The following is a 22,278-nucleotide window of genomic DNA, read 5'->3' as shown; positions in this document are numbered from 1 at the left end:
TTTGCCTGCCTTTAGCCTGTGCGCTTCAGCTCCATGCCCCAACTCCAGCCTCGGTATTCCATGGCAGACTACCGTATCTGTACCTGTGTAAGTAAAACCCGTGATCTTAGAGCAAGATTCCAACATCTGGGGGTGGAAGGGTAGCCTGGCAGCAGTAACTAACAGATCAAGACATGACAATACCAAACATAAAAGTTTCATTAATCTGGAAAAGAAACGGCAGAAGAGGGACTTGCATTTTTTATTACTGAGTCTCATGTTATCTAGTCATATGTCAACAGTTTATTTTCTTGCTTAAATTAACCCTTTGATGTAGCCAAAGAGACCTTGTTTTGAATCAGTCATGTTATTCAAAGCAAGCAGTTTCCTAAAAACATTGTTTCCTAAAATTTAATTGTATGCTTTTTAGGAAATACCGAGACTTAGCACTTACTTCAGTATCACTGTAGACTACAAGGTCAATCTGAATATCATTTGTTATATTTGAAAGTAGTTATTGTTAGCAAGTAAAATGTATAATGGGCAACATGTTTAGGTTTAGTCAAATTGTGATTAGTGAAAATTAATAGACCACACTCTAAATACGTTAACGTAGTTTGAAACTGCCCAGATCCTGGAAATTAATAATCACATTCTATGAAAAACAAGCTCAATATGATGAAAGCTGGGCTTAAAACCATGGATGTGTTCTGTAGCCAACATAGAATGGCAGAGCTTCATTGTTGTCACTGGAACTATTTAGTTTAGTTTCAAAACACAGTGTAATCGCAAAAAAATATTAGAGTAGTAATTGGTTTCTATAAGCTAACATTATTTTATCACATAGTAAGTGAATGAACGGTGTTTTTATTGTATTACACTCATTCAGAAAAAAAAAAAGAACAGTTTGGTTGAATTTATTGATCTATTAAAGTAACTCTTGCCTACTTCTCAGCACTTCCCCTTGGTATCAGTTAATTTTTAATAATATTTATAGATGGTAGATTGTTGTCAGATTTATATATTATGTTCTATTCTATTCTATTTATTATATTGCTTCCTCCTCAGGGAAACCACAAAAACTGTAACAATAAATACAGTATTTTACCACTCTATAGTATATCAATATTATTTTTAAGGTTGCATTCTGTTTGTAGGGACACCAACTTTCTTTTATTTACAGTAGGTAGGACAGTGGGCACGTGCTTAATTCCAAGTGAATACGTTAGATGGTTACACAACATGCATGTGCTAAAAGGTGGAGTATGAGTGTCTTTATATACTTCAGTATTTGTGGAAAACAGCATGATAAGGTTGGAACTTTCAGAGATGCTGAGGTTGAGACCATGTCATATTTCAATAGTTTAGACTGTCAGCTGATGTATCCTACCAAACAAGGTGAATATGTGTACCAATAATGTGTACCGAGCCTCAAGCCAGACTTCTCTTAGAGTGAATTTTTACTGACTTTTGTTTAAATGTATATGATTTAGAGATATTGAACAGTCTTATACTTTCTTCCTTAAAGCAACTGAAGTATTATGTTTCAAATTAAGCACTTTATTTGCTCAGTCACTTTCAACAGGAAAAAAAAAAGTGCAGTCTGCAGTACATCATGGCTGTTTTGTACTAATATATCCAAGAGTAAGTGGCCTAAATATGATCAAATACATTTGTTTTCTCTAGATACATTGGAGGTTAAACAGCTACAAGAAAGCTATTTAAACTTAAGGATAGCAGTAGCACACAAAAAAAGTCTCTACCCATTGACAAAATCAGACTGAAAGGTTAAGAGTTCTGGCCAGGAGAGTAATAGTTCCAAACTAGTTTTCCAAATTCCTTAGTGAAAGCAAAAAAACTATTTTACAATGAAATTCAGTCAGTGTATGAAAAGTAAAGAGTGATTGTTTTTTTGCCAGGCTATAAATGTATTCTAAAAATACTCATTTTAACAGTGCTTTCCATGTTTTTTTATTCTTAAAGGCCAGTCATTCAGAAAATATGCAACTTTATTCAGCTCAAAGTCTTGCTAAATTTGGTTTGTCCTGTAATAAAAGCTGTTACAATATTTGTGTTGATTTTGCACATATGGAATCAACTCCTACACTGAAAATAAGTTGTACAATCTGTTTGGTTTACAAAACATATAAGAATTAAAAATATTTCACATTCATTTTATGAATTGCATTGAAGTCCTGATGAAACTAATACCAAAAAGAAAGCATTCATCATGGAATTCAGGTAAATCCTGTGAAACTGTAATTAAAAGCTGTCACACTTTGCTCTGAGAAGGGCAAATTATTCCTATCCTATATTTTTCCATAATCAATTTAATAAGTTTATACTTAATGGGGGGGAGGGGCGGGGATGGAGACAGACATGACACGGATGACACCAAACCTTATTTCTTTTAACGTGGAGTGTCTGAAAGGCAAAATTTATGGATTAGAAACCAGGAGTGGTGCACAGAGTTGGTTCAAAAGTTACTCAAGTCTTGCTACATTTGGCTTATCATGAGGAAAAACAAAATTTAACCAAGTTTAGTTTAGTATAGGGAATTCTATAATGAACATACTCTCACCTATATATCCATATATATTGATGTATATGTAAACATATATATAACTGTGCCCCTTTTTTATGTTACTGCAGCGATATATAAATCATCAGGTTAGCTCTATCGCTGTGCTTGTTCCTCAGGAATCTTTCCACATATAATTTATAAACAACTTTAAGTTAAAAGATAGGACAGTGAAGTGCGAAATAAATATTGGGTTAAAGTTGTCCGACTGAAAAGGTTTAATTTGTTATGGCGCTTACCTCCAGTTTTGAGATAGGTTTTGGGTTTTTTTTTTATTTGCCTATTTTCCACTTCTTGGATTTGGGTTGTTTTAATATATAGATCAGCCTTGCATTTCTGGAGGTCTAAAAGTGGATAGCATTGTTGCTGGAAAACAAGCTACTACTAATAATAATTTTGTGGTGTCTTTTAACATTTCCTGTCAGCTGAGCCATTAAAGCTCAGCCATTAAAGCAGACCTCTCAGAAGATATGTGCATGCTTGCGTATATTAACAAAGATAAGCAAGTACTAAAAATCTGAAAAGCTTCATCAGACTGCAGTGGAGATAAATTTGTTTATGCCAAAAACATTCCTTTTCATTATCAGATATCAAAAGGACTTATTTCTTTTATTTCTTACAGTATTCTTCTTTCCTTTATTTAAAAATAATCATTGTCATTCCAGAAAATTTGTTTAGGAATTTTTTGTTGGCTGTTGGGGGCGGTTTTGGACAGAGAACAAAGTTTTTGTAAGTTTCAACATTTCTGCTACAAAAGTCAAAGTGAAATGTCTGCTTCAGTTCAGCTAAGAATATATCAGTTATTTGGGTGAACCCAAAATGCTTTCTTTCATGTAATTTTCAGTAGAGCAACAACTGCAGTCCTGCAGTGCACTGTATTTAATGTGGATGGCTGTTGTGGCTCTGGAGGATCACCCTTCTCCTCCTACTTTTTTTTGTTTATAGTACACCATTAGAGTTCAGGGAGTTTAACCACCTTCCAATATGTTAAAAGAAAGGAGGGGGTGGAAATGCCATTTAATGCTGGACTATGTTTCAGCAAACTAAAAGGAAAACCTTCAGAAATTTCAAGTATTTCATTTTGATCAAAGATAGCTATATTTTAATGTTGCTAAACCAAAACATAGTTGAGTTCCTTTGTTGTGGTAACCCCTGCATTAAAGATTTTCATTTTTAATATGTTGTCAAATAGAATGTTAAGGGTTGAGTGTTCAGATTTATTAAGGGTACAGCTAAAGCCGTTTCCAACTCCCATCCATCAGCATTCTGCACTGCTTCTCTGGTGCATGTACAGTTGGGAATAACAACTGGGAAAGTGACTTCCTGGAATCAAGTTGGGTTCTGAGAGCTTTCCAGTAACAGCAATGTTTTATTCGAAGTGTTCTTTACTAGACATCCACCTGAGATCGCTGGTAGCAGTAACTATGAAGAGGCATCTAATGTCCATCTCTGACTTCTTAGTAAGAAAGATCAATAATCCTTAGATGTGATTAGCAACTGGTAATTGTATTTTTTTTTACATTGAAAGCAGCTTTTTTCTTGCTTTTATTGAATTTCTGGGAGTGCAGTACAAAGAAGCATTCATTACCTACTGCTAAATCCGGTACTGACAAGTCATGCATCACAAATATAATTCATGATCAACTATTATTTAGTAATTCTATATCATTTTGTTTGCATCTCATCCTGTTTCTTGTATTGATGTCAAATTGTGATATAAAAGACAAATGGAGTTGCTGATCAATGCCTAAAATACATGCTGACATAATCAAAATGGCCTAAGAACAGAGAATCCATTAAGAATGGATCATAATGTATGCCAGAAATTAAAATACACAAGTGTGAGATGCTTTAGTGTCATGAGAGATTTCATTGCATCTGTTTACCTTCCATGCATGTAAGGGAATTGTGAATGAGATAGAATGCTTCAAAACAGGGGTAAAAATCAGAAGTAGTAAACGACATTTCATATCGAGAAGAGTAATTTTTTTATTCATTAATAGCTTTTCTTCATTTTGAACTATTGCAAAAATTTCTTTGTCATCATGCTGACCACCTTGCTTTTTCTTATTGCATCTTGTGAACTATCAGTTGACTATCTTTACCTTAATGGGCAGAGCATTATTTATGAGATACATTTTCTTCAGTTGTATTTGGAAAGTCCCTATCATACAGTCCAATGGCTGTAACTCTTAATTGAACAGCTGATATTTCTTTATTTGTGTTTCAGTGAGGTAATCAAAAACATTTTGCCCCCCACTTCTTTTGAAAAAAGACCATATATATAAACAGTTTTATGTAATACGTGTGTGTGTATGCACAACATCCTTAACGTTAGGCACTCTTTTTTTAAAGATACTGTCTATTGTAATGGCTTCATATTAAACCTACAAAGACAGGGAATTCAGAATTATTAGCCCATGCTTAATACAGTCAGTGAATTATTATATCTAGGCACAAAGTGGTAAGTAAAGATTTTTAGTCTGATCTCTGAATTTCCTTGTAGCTGTGGGTTTGTCAGACCTCTAACAATACACTAAAGCAGGGGGCTGGGGGGCTGTGGTTTAATAAGGACTAATGCACATGGCAGGGCTTTTACATTAGTGCTATTTCTTTCAATGCATTATAGTGAAATTGTATTTTAAAACCAGGCAAACTATTGATGCTTTTATTGAATGCAATAATTTATTGTAGAAATATTTTAGTCTGTTGACATTTCATCATCAAATAACAGTAAACATAATACACATTCCCCATAATACCATTCTTGAGAGCCAAATATTTAGCCTTCACTTATTGTAAAAGTAGCATTGTAATAATTAGTCTTTGGGCAAGACAAAAAAAAATGTTTGAAGATGATCTTTTTAACATAGAGTGATAGGTCAGAAATATCCCCAAACACATTCGCTCACTACTTCCAATTAATATTTTAAAAACTGGTGTTTAATTTACAATTCATGGATTGTTTTTCTTTTTAGTCATTGAAAAAGCTAAGCTATCTAGCTAAAACATGTATTGCTAAGTAAGAGCTTCATATTTAAACTCACCTATCTGATAGTATGCTAAAATTGTTGAATTTGTTTCTCTTGTTTTATGGAAAGATCCTAAGAATAGATAATATTTCACTTAGCCCTATATACAAAGTCAGAAAAGGTGGCTGCTTGCTTCTCATATAACTTAACTTAGACCATTTGTATTTCTGAAATTGGGCGAACATTTAGGTGTCATCATTTCATATTTGCTTATTTATCATCAGCCTTTAGTGCATGTTTGTTTGGAGGTGCCAGTTAATGCTGAATGAGGACTGTGGCTTAACTGTCTGCTTTTCTAACATAATGCTTTTTGGATTTTTATTTTAATTGTTGTCCAGATGTTTCACATCACACTTCTGCTTCACATATCTTTTTACACTTTTGTGTTCACAAAGACTGAATCCACTTTGATGGTATATTCTGTAAAGCTTTTTTCATCTCATGCCACTTGTTTTTTGTTTAAGTATCCCAAAAATATGTGTCATATGAAAAGGATTCTTGCTAGAAGCACTACATGGAAGTAGATAGAGGTAGTTCTTTCTTCACACTTTGAATCTAATTTCTGACACTTAATGGCTCATCCTTACAGTAAATGTTTTTGTTCTGTAAGTGTCTAGACAGGAAAGACAAAGGAGTTGAGTATACACTGTTTTTTCCTGGAATAGTCGCCCTCTTTTACACTCATTCAGTTGGTAGTTGACTATAAAGAAAATTACCACTGTGTGTGTCTGTGTAATTCAGTTTTAGACATGCAGAAGCATAAATTCACTAGCTATACAAACACAAAGTTAAGAACTGTAATAAAGTGTGTGCATAAAATGGGGTTTTTGCTGTCACATTTGATTCAGTTGCTATTGCTTGGTTCAGTTTTACTGTTCAGTTAAGCTCTATTTGTAAGCAAAAATGTTCAGCCCTATTCTGCCATTTTTACTGCGGGCAGGTTTGCTGAGGGTGGCAGGCATTACATTATACTCTATGAGCAGGCAGCCCACCTGTCACGCATATCTCTGCCAAAAAGTTGGTTTACACGTAAAAATTCTCCACTTAGAATTTTATGGCTTTGCTTACCATTAGATTTGGTCTGTGCTTTATGCACTGCGGTATCCACATTGAGTTCACTTCTCCGGGTGGGTCAGGGGCAAGGAGGCGGTCACCTGGTCCCAGGAGCCTTTTAGAGCTATGTACAGTACAACCAGAGCCTTGAAAGGAATCCAGAAATTAATTTAAAAAAAAAAAAGAAAAGGAGTGTGTGAGTGGCGTGGGTATTGCTTACAGATAATAAAATGTTTTTTCGTTGAAAATTAGGACAGGGAACTAGTGACAGAGCTCTCACTCAGATATTTGAGGTTTGGTGGTTGTTTACATTTCTTTTTGCATACCTTTGATTGTTCACTGTGCCCTAGGCTCGAGGATTAGGCAGAGTAACCTGGATAACACCGAACCAACAGAGCTTGAGGTTGTGCGTTTGTTTTGTAAAAACAAAACGAGAAATTAGAAAAGCTGTATATACTTCTTCTATTAGAACAGTTTGCTAGTCTTTATGTATTTATCTTCCAACCCTAGAGAACCTCTACAACTTGAAGATGTTACCTTTGGTAAAAATCAGGCAGTCCATTATTATTTATGAAAACTAAATTATTAAGCTGTGTCTGTGGGCAAATAAATAATGGTTCAGATTCAGACTGCTCATTTGAAAAGGAGATTCCTGTTAATCTTACCTTTTTTAAAACTCCTTATCTTCCTGCATGCTGAGTAACACTCTGGTGTCTCATTTTATAAGTATACATTGTCTTATAAAGGCATTGTCTTTTTTCCTCAGGTAGGGAAAAAACATTTGGGTCTGCATTTAATTTTCTTATCAGTGGTTATATTTCAAATTGCTTGAGAGAATATTTTGTATTAGTAGTTTCATGTACTGCATTTAGAAATGCGTAAGATTTTGTCACTGTGTCTAGTCCCCAGCTATCATAAACACCATGTCTTATAACCTGTTCATTAAATTTACCAAGTGGGATTTTAAAATCGTTTACAGTTGTTTTGTCCCATTGCCCTTACTGGAAGTTTTTTGTAGACCCAGAGCATCGCTCTCCCTGACATGTTGGTAGAGGACAATTACACCTCTTCTCAGCCTTTGCTCTCCTAGGCTGGAAAGGCCAAACTCATCTAGGCCTTCCTGTGAGCAACTGCTCATTTCCCTGGACATTGTAGTAGCCATGCTCCATATCTGGCCATTGTATGTTTGTCTCGAACGACCAGTCTACGGTTTCCAGCTGAGGGCTAAGCAACTCTTTAAGGAAATGCAAGATTTCTAGATTTTTACTAAAAATCTCTCTCCCAGTGCTTCATAGGATTGTTTTGCCCTTTCCTTAGCTGCGTCACTTTGCATCCCTTTGCCAGTCAGCTGTTACTCAGATTGATTCTTCTTCCTGTGGGAATGCAAAGGGAAATATAATTTCTTTATTACTACCTGTAGATCTATATGTAGGTTTGAAAAGAACTGTAGCAATATTTTGGGCATGTTACAGTTAAATTGCAGATGATGTACAGAAGTCAGAATAGTTATCTGTGGTAAAGAAGTGGAGAACTTGAACACTGGCAAAAAATCATTTGCTTTAGTGTCTGGATTTTTACTGTTTAAGACAACAAATGTTCTAAGATTGATCATGGCTGCCAGACAGTGATATCAACAAAGCAAAAGTTTTCCTTTACTGTCACCACTTCTGCTCTTTTACTAGATTTTGTTTATTATGTATTTACACAGTAGCAATCCAAATACAGTATCTGGTTTGAGTTTGTTTTCCAAAAAGTGAAATACAGTTTAAGTTCCTCTAACATAAATATTAGACAATCTCCCAGCTCCTACAGTGTGTAAGTAGGATATTGTGCAAATGCACAATTGTGCTTAAATGCCCTTGGAAAAAGTTTACAAATCTATCAGGTTTTATCGATCCTTTTTTATAGTCGTGGGACAGACTTTTGTGCAAAGTAAACCAGTGTAAAACCAACCAGCTTATTTTACCCACAGTGATGACATGTTACTGCCTATGTTACCTCACAGCCTGTCACAAGACATTGTTACGTGCTTCTCAGTTATATTTCATTTATTCCAGAAACTCAGCAAGTCACTTCAGTGTAAGTATATTAAAAATTAAAAATCACTCGGTGCCACAAAGCTCTTTAAAGTCAGATTTCCATAAATTTGCACAGTACTAAATGTTGGCGGTGTTAAGCAAATAAGTACATTAAAGTGGAAACACATTACTTGAGCAAACAGCTTTCTATACTGTTCTGTACCATTTCTGTCATTTTGATGTGGTTTGACTTGATTTTTTTGAATTAAAGAATGGTTCAAAAGTAACTGTAGGTAATCAAGAAATGATAAATTAATTTTTAATTCTTATTTTTGCTGGTTCAGCAAGAATTGTAGCTCTCTTAATCTCCTGAATTTACCGTTTTTCTGCTGTTGCCATAGTGAAATCAGGTAGAGCAGGCAAAGCTGTACTCTTTCTTCTCTTTGAACTTTACTAAAAATAATGCTTAATCTATTGGTGTGGCTTTAGAAATAGCTTTTAAAAATGTTAATGTGGATTTAGCAGTTGTGGAGAGAGAGAGATATTCCAATCTCTAAGTGAAAGTCCTATTTACCTTTGGCAAAAATACGATACCTGTATGAGCAGTGCAAGTTTTCCTTTACCAGTTCATCCTAGTGCTTTAGGGCTAGGGGGGCCTCAGGAAAAAAATGTATATACCTGCATCCATGTATACATCTGGCTGTCAGATACTTCTGAGGGGAGGAGGAGTATGGGGCAGCTGTTTTTTTTGACTGGGTGGCTGGTTTTTGTAAGCAGGACAGAAGGTACCATGCTATTTCAAGTGATAATCAGTAGTTTGCATCTCAGTAGCCTGATGGAAATAACTTTGCCGTTGGAGGAATTCAACATAGCAAAGGCTTGGTGCTGAAAAGCTCCAAATCCCATTGCTGATTCATCTCATTCCTCAGGAAGACAGTGCCAGACTTGCTGAGTGTATTTGTATTGGCATGTAGTAATATATAGTATCTAACTGAGGTGTGCAAGTCTGTTGTGCACAGGCCTACCTCTTAAGTCAATTCAGGTATTTAAAACTGCGTGTGCAAGTTATCTCAAGTGTAGAAATACTAATTTGTAAAAACCACGATGCCTCAAAGGTGCAGTAAGACATTTTCAAATCTTTAGCAAAAGTCAGGGGTTGGTATGGAGAGATCCTAGAAGTAGAAGGAAATAGTTCAAATTGCCTAAATGTTCACTGTTTAATTTAATGAGGTGCAGTTGCTCTCCCCTCTCACTTATTTATTGACTCTACTTTTCCCTGTTTTTTGGTTTTGGGTTTTTTTGTTGTTTTTTTTTTTTTTTTTGGCTTTCCAGCTAGCAAAGATTTAGCTTGAGCAGACAGGGCCCCCCTCTTTTGCAAGCATTCTATAAACTCAGGGAACTGACAGGAAAAATATATTCAGTATCTTTTATTGTCTATATTGGGCTTCCATTACTCAGTTCAAGTTGAAGGTGTCATTCCCAACTTCAGCATACTCAGTGACCTGTGCTCAGGTTGGAGCAGATGGAACCCTTGTGTCAGCAGCTCTGCTTAAGCTGCATTATGGCTGTTCATGGCAAGTGGATTTGTGTGAGAGAGCGCTTTCCTGGGAGGTTCCTGTATGAGTACAGCAACCGTGGAATTCAGGAACCATTTTTAACCTCTGTCCTTCGTTACGTTTTGAATGTATGGCATGCTCTGGCATTGCAATCACACACACACACAGAACACCAGAAAATAAGCACTTTTTAAAGTAAATAAGAAAACAAAAAACTCCTCACAGTTTTTGGCTGATGGGGGAGAGGGAGCAACAGCTGCTCACAACAGATACTAATCTTATCACTTAATGTACTTACTCTCAGCTTTTAGGCAACATAAGGACCAAAAAACAAGAAGGTAACTATGCTCAGGTGGAAGTTAGCCAAATCTCAGAAAGGTTGGTAAAACTGGTTGGTGTTTGGCTGTTTGTGGTGTTCCAAGCTGCTTACTTGCAAGCTTAGTTTATCTTTGGAGGGAAAAGCTCTATTTCATCATTTTTCTTCCTGCTGTTGCTTTTCTTCCCTATTAGTTTTGCTATTGTCTTAAAGGGAGCAGGACTGAATACGACTAGCAACTCAGTAACTCATATTTTTTCTATTTTGTTTAAAAAGAGACTGCTGCCCTTAGAAGATTAGAAAACTGCCAACCAACAATATTCTTTTATAAAATACACTGCATATAAAATAAAACTGAGTAAGAGAAACATTTAAGGCAAAAAGATTATTCGGTACTAGAAGTTTAATGCTTAATGGATTTTTTCTTCTTTTGTGTTGTATTAAAATGTGTAAAATATTTAACAATTGTGGTAACCAGACACCTAAACCAGCAAAAACTGAGAAAAATCTTTGTATCACACATAATGTTAATGTTGCAACATTTTGCATAAGTTTTATTAATATCTTACCCACTGATGACGTTAGACTCCCATTTTCAATATAGCAGTTTTTTACGATGTCTTTCAATTAAATAGTATGGGTGTGTATATTATACTGACCTTTGGAAGAAAAACTGTAGTCGCTCTCAGTTTGTTTTGAATTTGTCTAAAAGGATTTTGGTATAATTAACAGAGACCTTGTGGCTATTGGGATAATAACCTTCATACCATATTTGGGAACAGCTAGCATACAAATGCCATATATAGAGTAAGTGTCTTGATACAAGATCGATCTAGCAATTGCGTGGCAAAGACTAAAAAAAACATCCAACCCACAGGAATACAGAGTCCAACTTGTCTTCCGCTATTTTTAACATATTCTTGTATGAGGGAGAATATTCATACTAACGTGATTTTGTCATGCTGCAGACTTCTCGCTCAATTCTCGTGAGACGTGGACTGTAATACGTCACCAGCTATCATGACTAATCTGCTGTTGCTTTTAAGCATTCACAAGTGATAGCATTCTCCTGTGATTCTTCCTCTCCCTCCTTCTAGGCTCCCTTACACAGCAATGTACGTTCGTATATCTTCATTTTGAACAGAATTCTGCACCCAAACAGTGAGCCCAGAAAGGTTCAGTACGTAGTAAGCAAAAGAAAGTTGAAATGAAATTGTTTCTAGTGTTGGTATATACTAAGAAAGAACAAATAACTTGTAAATAAATCTAAACAGCATTATGAATTTTTCAGAAGGTGCAAGCAGTAGAGCTGTGTTTGGCTGATAGATACAGAATGTGTGTGTGTGTGTGCGCGTGCGCACTCACGCATAGAAAGTGAAAGAGACAGAAGGCAAAAAGCTGTTCTGTGTGGAAAAGGAAAGTAGATTTCTTTGCACCTCCCCAGTTATGCACTTATTTGATCTTAATAATGAATGTAACAATTCTACAAATTGCCTTGATGGTCTCCTAAAATCTCTAGAACAGCCTCCACCTAAAACCTGAAATATTCTTGTAGTTATCTGAGAGATTGGGTATTTTGCAGGTGGTACAAGTTGCCACTTAAGACTTGTGTATCTCAGGATGCATTCCTGAATTACAACTAAAATTTAAGTTATCTTCAAATACGAGGTGGGGCAGGGCTAACTTGAATTGTACAGGTCCTGGGTATGTGTATCAACTGGGAGACAAGCTGAAGAGCCTCAGGCATTAGACCTAAGTGATAGATTCGTAATGAAAATTCGTAATGCCGGGCACAATTACAGTTTGCCACTGGATTCCAAAGGCAGCAACAATATTCCAGGCCAGAGGAGGTGTTTGCTTTCCTTCTGGGGGGGCATCAGGTGCCACAGTAATGGGCAGCAGACGTAGTACTTTCTTTTTCATCTATTCCCCGCTTAATATGGATAGGTGACTTACACTTTGAGAGACAGTAAATTTAAGTACAGCATCACACATAAAATATTTCTGCCTGTCAGTTATGCACAGTAGTATGTTTGGCAGTTAACTGCTAAGCAACGTTGTGTGAAGATACTCAGTGTGATTTACTATCCAGTCTTGGACTAGTTCTCTGATCTGGGAAGTTGGAAGCCCAAACGAGCTGTCCTCCATTTGTTAATTCATCTGTTACATTGTTTGTTTTATTGTATATTTGTGTATAAGGATTCAGAGATACAGAATTGTCTAATAATTCATTCAAAATGTCTTGAGATAGCTTTAATGCTGGCTCTGAGATTTATACTCAGCAAATGCTAAACACACGGGTATATAGTACATTTATTTATCAACATTTCTGCTATCAAAATTTGCTGAACAACTTTTCCAATTAGTTTGGTTCTATTTTACAATAATTATTAAACAAAAATCAATTGCTGTGAGAGCAGTTCTGCCTCCTCTGTTAAATGCGTTTTTGCCATATCCTGTCACTCTGGCAGGCACTGTCACCAGATAAACAGCTGCAGAGAAAGAAAGAATTGCTGCAAACTTTGGGGCACTCACTGATTATTCAGATATCATCTTGCACTGCCCTTAGGATGGCCTGTTACTTCCAGCCCTAAAAATAAACAACTATTAATCACCTAACAGCAACATGAGTTGACCAGCACTTACGGCTGCCTGGACCTCAGTCTAACTGTAGTCAAAAGCTTTTCTCATGTTTTCTGTCACCCGGGATAAGAGGTAGTTTGCAGCCAAGCATTCCTGTGGGAGGACTGCTGTGAGTTTAACAAAATGTTTAGAATAACCTCAGTAACTCCTCTCAACACTGATCCTCAGCTTCGGATGTGCAGAATCACACAATACTGGCCTTGCATCGACAGTCTCTGGAGAGTGAATTAATAGCTTACGGTTTTCTCAGGGAAGCTGAGTAACAAGCAAGTACCTCAGGAAACTTTGCCTGGGTGTAAGCAGAAAGCGTTGCTTCCAGCGACAATATATGGAATAATTCTGTAATGCAAGCAACCACCTTTTCTCCCCACTTTTTCAAAGGATAGCAACATTCTTGCAGTGTCTCAACTGGTGAATACGAGTAGCACAACTTGAATAGAAGTAGCATAGCTTTAGTAAACTAGCTGTCAAATTGCATGTTGCAGGATGGAAGGGTATTGCTGCTTTGAACAGGAGCACATTAATGCACTTGTAGAGGTACACTAAAACAATGTACTAACCTGGAATTATAAAAGACAAATATGTGGATGCAACAGCTAATATAGAATATTAGACTGTCTCCATCAGAAAGGGATTTATGAAACTTCAGAAAAAAATGTAGAAAGCTTTCTTATATCGTGCATTTCAGATTGAGACTTTCTGGTTGAGCTTCTTTTGCTTAGTTACACCCATCATCCAGGGTGCCTGAAGGCCCTTTGCCCTGTATTGAGATGGTGAAGTGATGCAAGATCTGTATATTTCGGGGAAACTTGGACATCTCTCCAAATAACCAAGTAAGATACCTGGAACGCTGTCTATTGTCTATTTTAGATAGATACTGGAACTGACTTTCCAGGCAGCTAAAATGCATTGGTTTCCAAAATGCATCCCCCAGTGATCTCCACTACAGCTAGAGACATCTTTGGCCATAATTTCCATGAAACAGCCCAGCAGTATAAGGATTAAAAATTTCTTTTCTTAAAATCTTCACGTGAGTACCACGTTAATTTTCGGTACATCAGCGCAATCCTGCAGTGCAGGCATAAAGCGCACCTTATAGTCTCTCTTTACAACACAAAACCTTACAGTCTGGTGTGCAAAGCATCTACCTGGTTTTGAAGATGCTGAAATTGGGAAAGAAAGAAGTTTTACCTTACATACACACAGCCCCTTTGAGAGATGAGCATCTGGAATACTGTTAATAAACAACAAAATGATATGTTTCAGCAGAAGTTAGGACATGAACCAACAAAACTTGAGAAATTTGCAGTTCACTCAAGGCGCTCTCGTCTTAATGACAAGCTGCCTTGGGCCAGTGTGTGTTTTCTGTCTCGCTCACTGCATCAGTCTTCACTTAGAAAGCCTTGATCCTTGTAAATCAGTGTAACCTTAATGTTATTTAATCATAGCTTTTAAAAGTTAATTTCCATGAGAACTATATTTTAAAAAAACCCGAACTTGTCATTGAGGATTATAAAAATCCTTTATTTGCCTGGAGAACAGTACTCAGATCTGAATGAATAAGTGCAAGTGAATAATGTGTTTCGACAGTTTCACAGAATCACAGAATCACAGAATAGTAGGGGTTGGAAGGGACCTCTGTGGGTCATCTAGTCCAACCCCCCCGCCGAAGCAGGGTCACCTACAGCAGGCTGCACAGGACCTTGTCCAGGCGGGTCTTGAATATCTCCAGAGAAGGAGACTCCACAACCTCCCTGGGCAGCCTGTTCCAGTGCTCCGTCACCCTCAGAGAGAAGAAGTTCCTCCTCATGTTCAGACGGAACTTCCTGTGCCTCAGTTTGTGCCCATTACCCCTTGTCCTGTCACTGGGCACCACTGAAAAGAGCTTGGCCCCATCCTCCTGACACCCACCCTTCAGATATTTGTAGGCATTTATAAGGTCCCCTCGCAGCCTTCTCTTCTTCAGGCTGAACAAGCCCAGTTCCCTCAACCTCTCCTCGTAGGGGAGATGCTCCAGTCCCCTCACCATCCTTGTAGCCCTCCGCTGGACTCTCTCCAGTAGCTCTTCATCCTTCTTGAACTGGGGAGCCCAGAACTGGACACAGTACTCCAGATGAGGCCTCACCAGGGCAGTGTAGAGGGGAAGGAGAACCTCCCTCGTCCTGCTGGCCACACTCTTCTTGATGCACCCCAGGATCCCATTGGCCTTCTTGGCAGCCAGGGCACACTGCTGGCTCATAGTTAACCTGTCGTCCACCAGGACACCCAGGTCCCTCTCCGCAGAGCTGCTCTCCAGCAGGTCCACCCCAAGCCTGTACTGGTGCATGAGGTTGTTCCTCCCCAGGTGCAGGACCCTGCACTTGCCCTTGTTGAACCTCATCAGGTTCCTCTCTGCCCAGCTCTCCAGCCTATCCAGGTCACGCTGAATGGCAGCACAGCCTTCCGGTGTGTCTACCACACCTCCCAGTTTGGTGTCGTCAGCAAACTTGCTGAGGGTACATTCTAACTCTTCATCCAGGTCGTTGATGAAGAAGTTAAACAAGACTGGGCCCAGTACTGACCCCTGAGGGACACCACTTGTCACCAGCCTCCAACTAGACTCAGCGCCGCTGATGACAACCCTCTGAGTTCTGCCATTCAGCCAGTTCTCTATCCACTTCACTGACCACTCATCCAGCCCACACTTCCTCAGCTTCCCCAGGAGGATATCATGGGAGACTGTGTCGAAAGCCTTGCTGAAGTCAAGGTAGATAACATCCACAGCTCTCCCTTCGTCTACCCAGCCAGTCATGTCATCGTAGAAAGCTATCAGATTGGTCAGGCATGATTTCCCCTTGGTGAATCCATGCTGACTACTCCTGATAACCTTCTTTTCTTCCACTTGCTTCATGATGGCCTCCAGGATAAGCTGCTCCATCACCTTTCCCGGGATGGAGGTGAGGCTGACCGGCCTGTAGTTCCCTGGGTCCTCCTTCTTGCCCTTTTTGAAGATTGGAGTGACATTGGCCTTTCTCCAGTCCTCGGGCACCTCTCCTGTCCTCCAGGACCTCTCAAAGATGATGGAGAGTGGCTCAGCAATGACATCCGCCAGCTCCCTCAGCACTCGTGGGTGCATTCCATCGGGGCCCATGGATTTGTGGACATCCAGATCGCTTAAGCGATCCCTCACACAGTCCTCCTCGACCAAGGGAAAGTCGTCCTCTCTGTAGGCTTCCTCTCTTACCTCCGGGGCCTGGGATTCCTGAGGGCCAGTCTTAGCACTGAAGACTGAAGCAAAGAAGGCATTCATTAGCTCTGCCTTCTCCGCATCCTCCGTCACCAGGACACCCGCCTCATTCAGCAGCGGCCCCACATTGTCCCTAGCCTTTCTTTTGCTGCTGATGTAGTTGAAGAAGCCCTTCTTGTTGTTTTTGACATCCCTTGCCAGCTTCAATTCCAGGTGAGCCTTGGCCTTCCTCGTCGCATCCCTGCATGCTCTCACTACGTTTCTGTACTCTTCCCAAGTGGCCTGTCCCTCTTTCCACATGCCATGCACCTTTCTCTTCTGCCTGATCTCCGCTAGAAGCTCCTTGTTTAACCATGCAGGTCTCCTTCCTCCTTTGCTAAATTTCTTTCTCAGGGGGATGCATTGCTCCTGTGCATGGAAGAAGTGTTGTTTAAAAAGCGACCAGCACTCATGGACCCCCCTGCCTTCGAGAGCCCTGGCCCACGGGATTCCTCCCAGTAGCTCCTTGAAGAGGCCAAAGTCAGCCCTCCTGAGGTCCAGGGTTTTGATCCTGCTTATCGCCCTGCTTCCTCCACGCAGGATCCTGAACTCGACCATTTCATGGTCACTGCAGCCGAGTCTACCTCCAACCTTCACGTCCTCCACCAGTCCCTCCTTGTTTGTTAACACAAGGTCCAGCAGCGCGCCTTTCCTTGTTGGTTCCTCCACCACTTGCATCAGAAAGTTATCATCGATGCTCTGTAGGAACCTCCTGGATTGCACCTGCCTAGCTGTATGGTCTTCCCAGCTGATGTCAGGGTGGTTGAAGTCCCCCATGAGAACCAGAGCCTGTGACTGTGAGGCTGCTTGCAGCTGCCTGTAGAAGGCTTCATCAACCTCCTCCTCCTGGTCGGGTGGCCTGTAGTACACACCCACCGTAATGTCACCCGTGTGAGCCTGTCCCTTAATTCTAACCCACAAGCTTTCAACTCCTTCTTCACTTGCCCCCAGGCCAAGCTCAATGCATTCCAGTTGCTGCCTCACATATAGAGCAACTCCCCCACCTCTCCTTGTTGGTCTGTCTTTCCTAAAGAGTCTGTAGCCATCTATGACAGCATGCCAGTCATGCGAGTTGTCCCACCACGTTTCTGTGATGGCGACCAAGTCGTAGCCGTCCTGCTGTATAATGGCTTCCAGCTCCTCCTGTTTATTGGCCATACTACGTGCATTGGTGTAAACACACTTGAGCTGGGCTGTCAATCTCACCCCTGGCCTTGGCACTCTAAGCCTAGGCTCATCCCTAGTGAGCTGGGCAATATCCCCTTCCCCCTTCAAACCTAGTTTAAAGCCCTCTCAATGAGCCCCGCCAGCTCGTGGCCAAGAATTCTTTTCCCCCTTTGTGATAGCTGAACTCCACTTGTTGCCAGCAGGCCCGGTGCTGTGTATACCTCCCCATGATCAAAAAAGCCAAAATTTGACCAATGGCACCAGTCCCTGAGCCACCTGTTAACCAGGTGAGTTTTCCTGCCCCTTTCAGTGCTGTCCCCTGCCACTGATGGGATGGAGGAAAACACCACCTGCGCCCCTGATCCCTCAACCAGTCGCCCCAGTGCCCTGAAGTCCCTTTTGATGGCCTTGGCACTTCTTTCTGCTACCTCGTCTCCGCCAACCTGCATTACCAAGAGGGGGTAGTAATCAGAAGGCCGCACCAGACCAGGGAGTTTCTTCGCAACATCCCTAACCCGGGCCCCAGGGAGGCAGCAGACTTCCCTGTGGGATGGGTCCGGTCGGCAGATCGGGCCCTCTGTTCCCCTCAGAAGGGAATCACCTATGACAATGACCCTCCTTTTTTTCTTAGTTGAGGCAGTTGTAATACGTGGGGCTGTCTGACTCGTTCTAGGCAACCCCCTGGATGGAGCCTCACCTTCACCCACATCCTCTGTGGCCAGTCCCTCACATTCCAGAGCCCCATACCTGTTGCTTAAGGGCAACTGAGCAGGTGAGGGAGGCTGGGGGGAAATTCGCTTGCCCCCCTGAGCAGGGACCTGTTTCCATTCCCCCCCATCTCTTAGGCCCCCTCTTTCTGCTCGGTGGCAAGAGGGATGGGGGTTCTCTGCTTTCTGTGGAGCCGCCTCCTGCTGCCGCTGCCTCAGGGAGGGTAGGGTGCGGCTCCACCAGTCGATCTCCCTCTCACACTCCCGGATGCTCCTCAGCCTCTCCACTTCCTCCTTCAGTTCTGCCACCAGGCTGAGCAGGTCATTCACCTGCTCGCACCGAACACAGCCGTTGTCTCTGCTGTCCTCCGGTACAAGCGCCAGGCTCAGGCACTCCCTGCAGCCAGAGACCTGGACACCCGCGTTCTTGCATGGGGCCTCCGTCTGGGTCCCCACACTGCTTCGAGAAACACCTTTACCACGGGTGGTAACCATGGCTAGAGTATCTCCTGGAAGAGCGATGCCCACTACTTGAGTTGCCAGAAGGGGTGGCTGTACCCTGCCAGTCGCCTTCCCCGCTCGCCCTGCCCGCGCGAACTGCTGCGCCGCTCCCGGGCTGCTGCGCCGCCTCTGTTTGCCGGCTCTGTTCGCCCGCGCTCCTGGTCGCTCGCGCTCCCTGGGGGCTGCTCTTATCCCTGAGGGGGTTTGGCCGCTGTCACACTCGACTCCGCCCCCGCTGAGTCAGAGCTGCTGCTCGTTGGCACTTCCCGCTTTCCCGCTGAGGGGGGGGGGGGGCTGGGGTCTCCTCTCTCTCTCGGCGCTTTTTGCCGCCTCGCCGCTGCGGTTTTGCCACCGGAGAAAGGGTCCCTCGGCGCGAGCCTCTGCTCCAGAACCCTTCACCTTCAGTAGCTTCGCCGAAAATGAAAAAAGTTTGTTTATTAAAAATGAAAAAGTTTGTTTATTAAAAATGTATTATGCAGCTAAAAGTTATATTGTATTTGTAATATTTTAATGACAGTGACTTGCAGTTTTTGGTGCATGCTATTAATATGCATTTAAAAGTTGTGCTGTGCAAAATTCTAAAATATTTTATATGGTCTCTTATATCCACATAAATATCGCTTGGTTTGTTTTTATTTCTCAAATGCCAAAAGCAATTAAATCATATTATAAGCCTGATTAAATGCTGCTGCTTGATTGATGCCTTAACAGTCTCATTGCAGAAATAAAAAGACGGATATCCAAGAGAGGTGTGACTATAGAGACAGAGGCCTGATATTAGTTTCCATCCACATTTTTTTTCACCTGACAACTCCCGACTTCCACATCAATTGTATATAACATCAAGATCTGGAATTCATGGAAATGCCTACCTTTCTCAGCCAAAAGAAATTTTTGAATGAAGACCTCCTTAGAAACAGGAGTCTCATAGAACAGTAATAGACTATTTTTTTTTCCTTGTCTTCAGTAAAAATAAGACTTCCCCCAACTACTGTGGTAACATCCAAGCTTAAAGTAGATTAGGTTTTATTTGCTTTATTTTACCTTAAGCAGCATAAACTGGATGCCTGGATCCTTGAGACGTAATACACTGCTAATTTCTGTGTGTGAGGTTTGATATAGTGCTTGCTAGTGCCATGGACAAGTGATCAAAACTTGGTAAACTTCTTCATTTCTATTTTTGTGCAGTTGCTACTGCAAGAAGATTATATGAAGTAGATTAAGGGAGTTGGGCCCAAAAATTATGTAGCCTTCTGATTTACAAGTTAAGAATCAGATTTTTAAAGCAAAAAATGTAATTTGGTTATTTGATTTTACGAAGTATTTGAATTTTTTTCCTGTCTTTTGACCACATTTTGTGTAGTCAAAGAAATAAAGTGCTGTGTAATGCCTTGAAGGCATCTTTTATTTAAATTGATATGTGCGTGTATCACTGGAGCACAAAAGTGCGTGGAGGATTTAAGTAGTGACGGGGAGAATAAAACCCCACAGTTATCTTTAAATTACATTCAGGGTTTTTACAATGCACTGTCTTTGTGCACAAGTACCTTTATTTGATTTTAAAACTCTGTATAAATGAACAGTAGCAGAAATACTTTGTTATCAACTAATCTGAACTAGGCTTGTGGTAGCTGTTTAAATGGAAAATTTCTTGCTAATCAAAGTCGGTTTCTGAGCAGTGGCTATTAAATGTTTGCCAATATATATAACACTGTGTCATCAGCAGTAGTAAACTGGGCTAGACGTAAGGAAGTCGGCTGACTGATGCCAATTGACCTTACTTGAAGATGCTGTCTGCAGTTGTTGCCTACTAGCCTAGCTCTGCCGATATCTAAATTCCCTCTGCTGTCACAAATGAGACTTCTACAAGTACACTAAAATAATGTTGTGAGTCCTTAAACAGTAAACTTACTAGATATTATAGGGGAGTTAATTATTATATCTTTAGGGTTTATGAGTACTACAAGTAAAACCAGTTTACTCGCAACTGTGATTCTCAAGAACCATGTTAAATTGACTTAGAATGTAATCATTTATTTGTGAATTTTTGTAATTCCCTTTTCCCAGGCAGTAAGTAGTGATGTAGAAGGGGTAAGGCTCAAATTTGCTTGATATTTAAAAAGAAAAACAAGGAAGGAAAGCCAGCTTTTTAGCTGGCAGTTTTGATGATTTGACGTTAAAAAGCAAGGGATCAGAATGCAGTCCTTCAAAGACATATTCAGATGTGACCTTCGTAATTACAATCATCAAACAGGCAGACTGATATGCTTTCATATAATGTGAATACTTATCTGAATCTGTTTGATAAAATATTTGCTTAAATACATGCATATTGGAAATCATAATTCATATGACAGCATTTCATTGTGGGAGTCTCTTGGAATTAAAATATGCTGAGATGCATACAACCTATCTATAACAAATAGATTAAGAATAGATTAAGTGAACATTTATTTAAAAACAATTGCAAGATGTTTTACATTTCTGCTCAGTATTGAGCAGCGTGTTGAAAATGCATTTTTCATAAAACCACATGCAAGGCTTTTTGATGGTGAAAAAATCTGCTTGCAACAACCGCATGTCTAGACAAGTCCTTAGAAGCTAGTATGGACCCCACACAGACATTCCAGAAGAAAAGACATTACTAGAAAGTAGTTTCTCTTCAAGTGAAGTAGAATATGTGTGAGCCTACTAGGCCACTTTGATAAATAAATAAACGTCTTTTTTCTTTTCTAGCACAAAACTGGTTCAACTGGAGGGCAAGCTAAACCCAGAGTCACATTTTACTTAGTTTTTTTCTTTCCTTTTTTTTTTCGTAAGTCATCCCTTGGCTTATTCGAAGATGCAATTTTTATTTTTTTTAAGAAAAAGAACCATTTGGCTTTGGGTTATCTGAATTTTACCTTCCTGACTTTTCAGTGTATCTCTGTGCAAGTCCTTCCTTTCTAGGAACAAAGCCCAGTGTCCCAGGAGTAGTGATGTACAAATCTATACTCCTTTAACTATGGGTTTCTTTCAAAATTGGTGTTGTTAAACTGGTATAACAGGTCCTCTGAACACTCCTAAATTAGTGCAAAGCTGACTTATTTAGAATAGTATGGTCAGACCTAAGTTTTATCTAAAGCACTGTTGAGCCTGCAACTGTATTTAACTATACTCAAACTATATTTTACCATCTCCAGCATCTATCTCAAAAGCTTCAGTTGCTTCTTTGAAAGACACTGTCTGCTGCCCTTAGTACTTAGGCTAAATTTAGTCTTCTATATCAAGCCTGAATTAAGCCTAAACGAATCCGTGGGCTTTTGTAATCCTGCTCCCTTCTTGCCATGCCGTGGGGTCGTAAGCCTGTCTGTCACCCTTCTGGCACTTCTGGCACCCTGGCCCCTCACGGAGATGCAGCTGCTTTGGCTTTGGCCAACTTCGAACGCCCAAACTAGATAGTGACCTAAACAGGATTCAT

At 40.2% G+C, this 22,278-nt stretch overlaps 1 protein-coding gene across 5 annotated transcripts in view; it reads left to right on the top strand.

Moving 5' to 3' along the window:
* CDIN1 (CDAN1 interacting nuclease 1) overlaps window positions 1-22,278 on the top strand; it is a 180,382-nt gene that overhangs the window by 103,869 nt on the left and 54,235 nt on the right. Inside the window, exon 11 of one of the 5 annotated variants that reach the window (XR_012764593.1) lies at window positions 13,867-14,011. The exons of the other annotated variants lie outside the window; for them this stretch is intronic. The gene's annotated coding sequence lies outside the window, so the exon portion shown is untranslated. The remainder of the gene's footprint in view (window positions 1-13,866; window positions 14,012-22,278) is intronic. 5 annotated transcript variants of the gene reach the window in all.

Source organism: Opisthocomus hoazin, chromosome 7 (assembly GCF_030867145.1).
Source record: "Opisthocomus hoazin isolate bOpiHoa1 chromosome 7, bOpiHoa1.hap1, whole genome shotgun sequence".
Lineage (NCBI taxonomy): Eukaryota > Metazoa > Chordata > Aves > Opisthocomiformes > Opisthocomidae > Opisthocomus > Opisthocomus hoazin.
The sequence above is the reverse complement of the archived record's forward strand: the minus strand, read 5'-3'. Positions and strand labels throughout refer to the sequence as shown.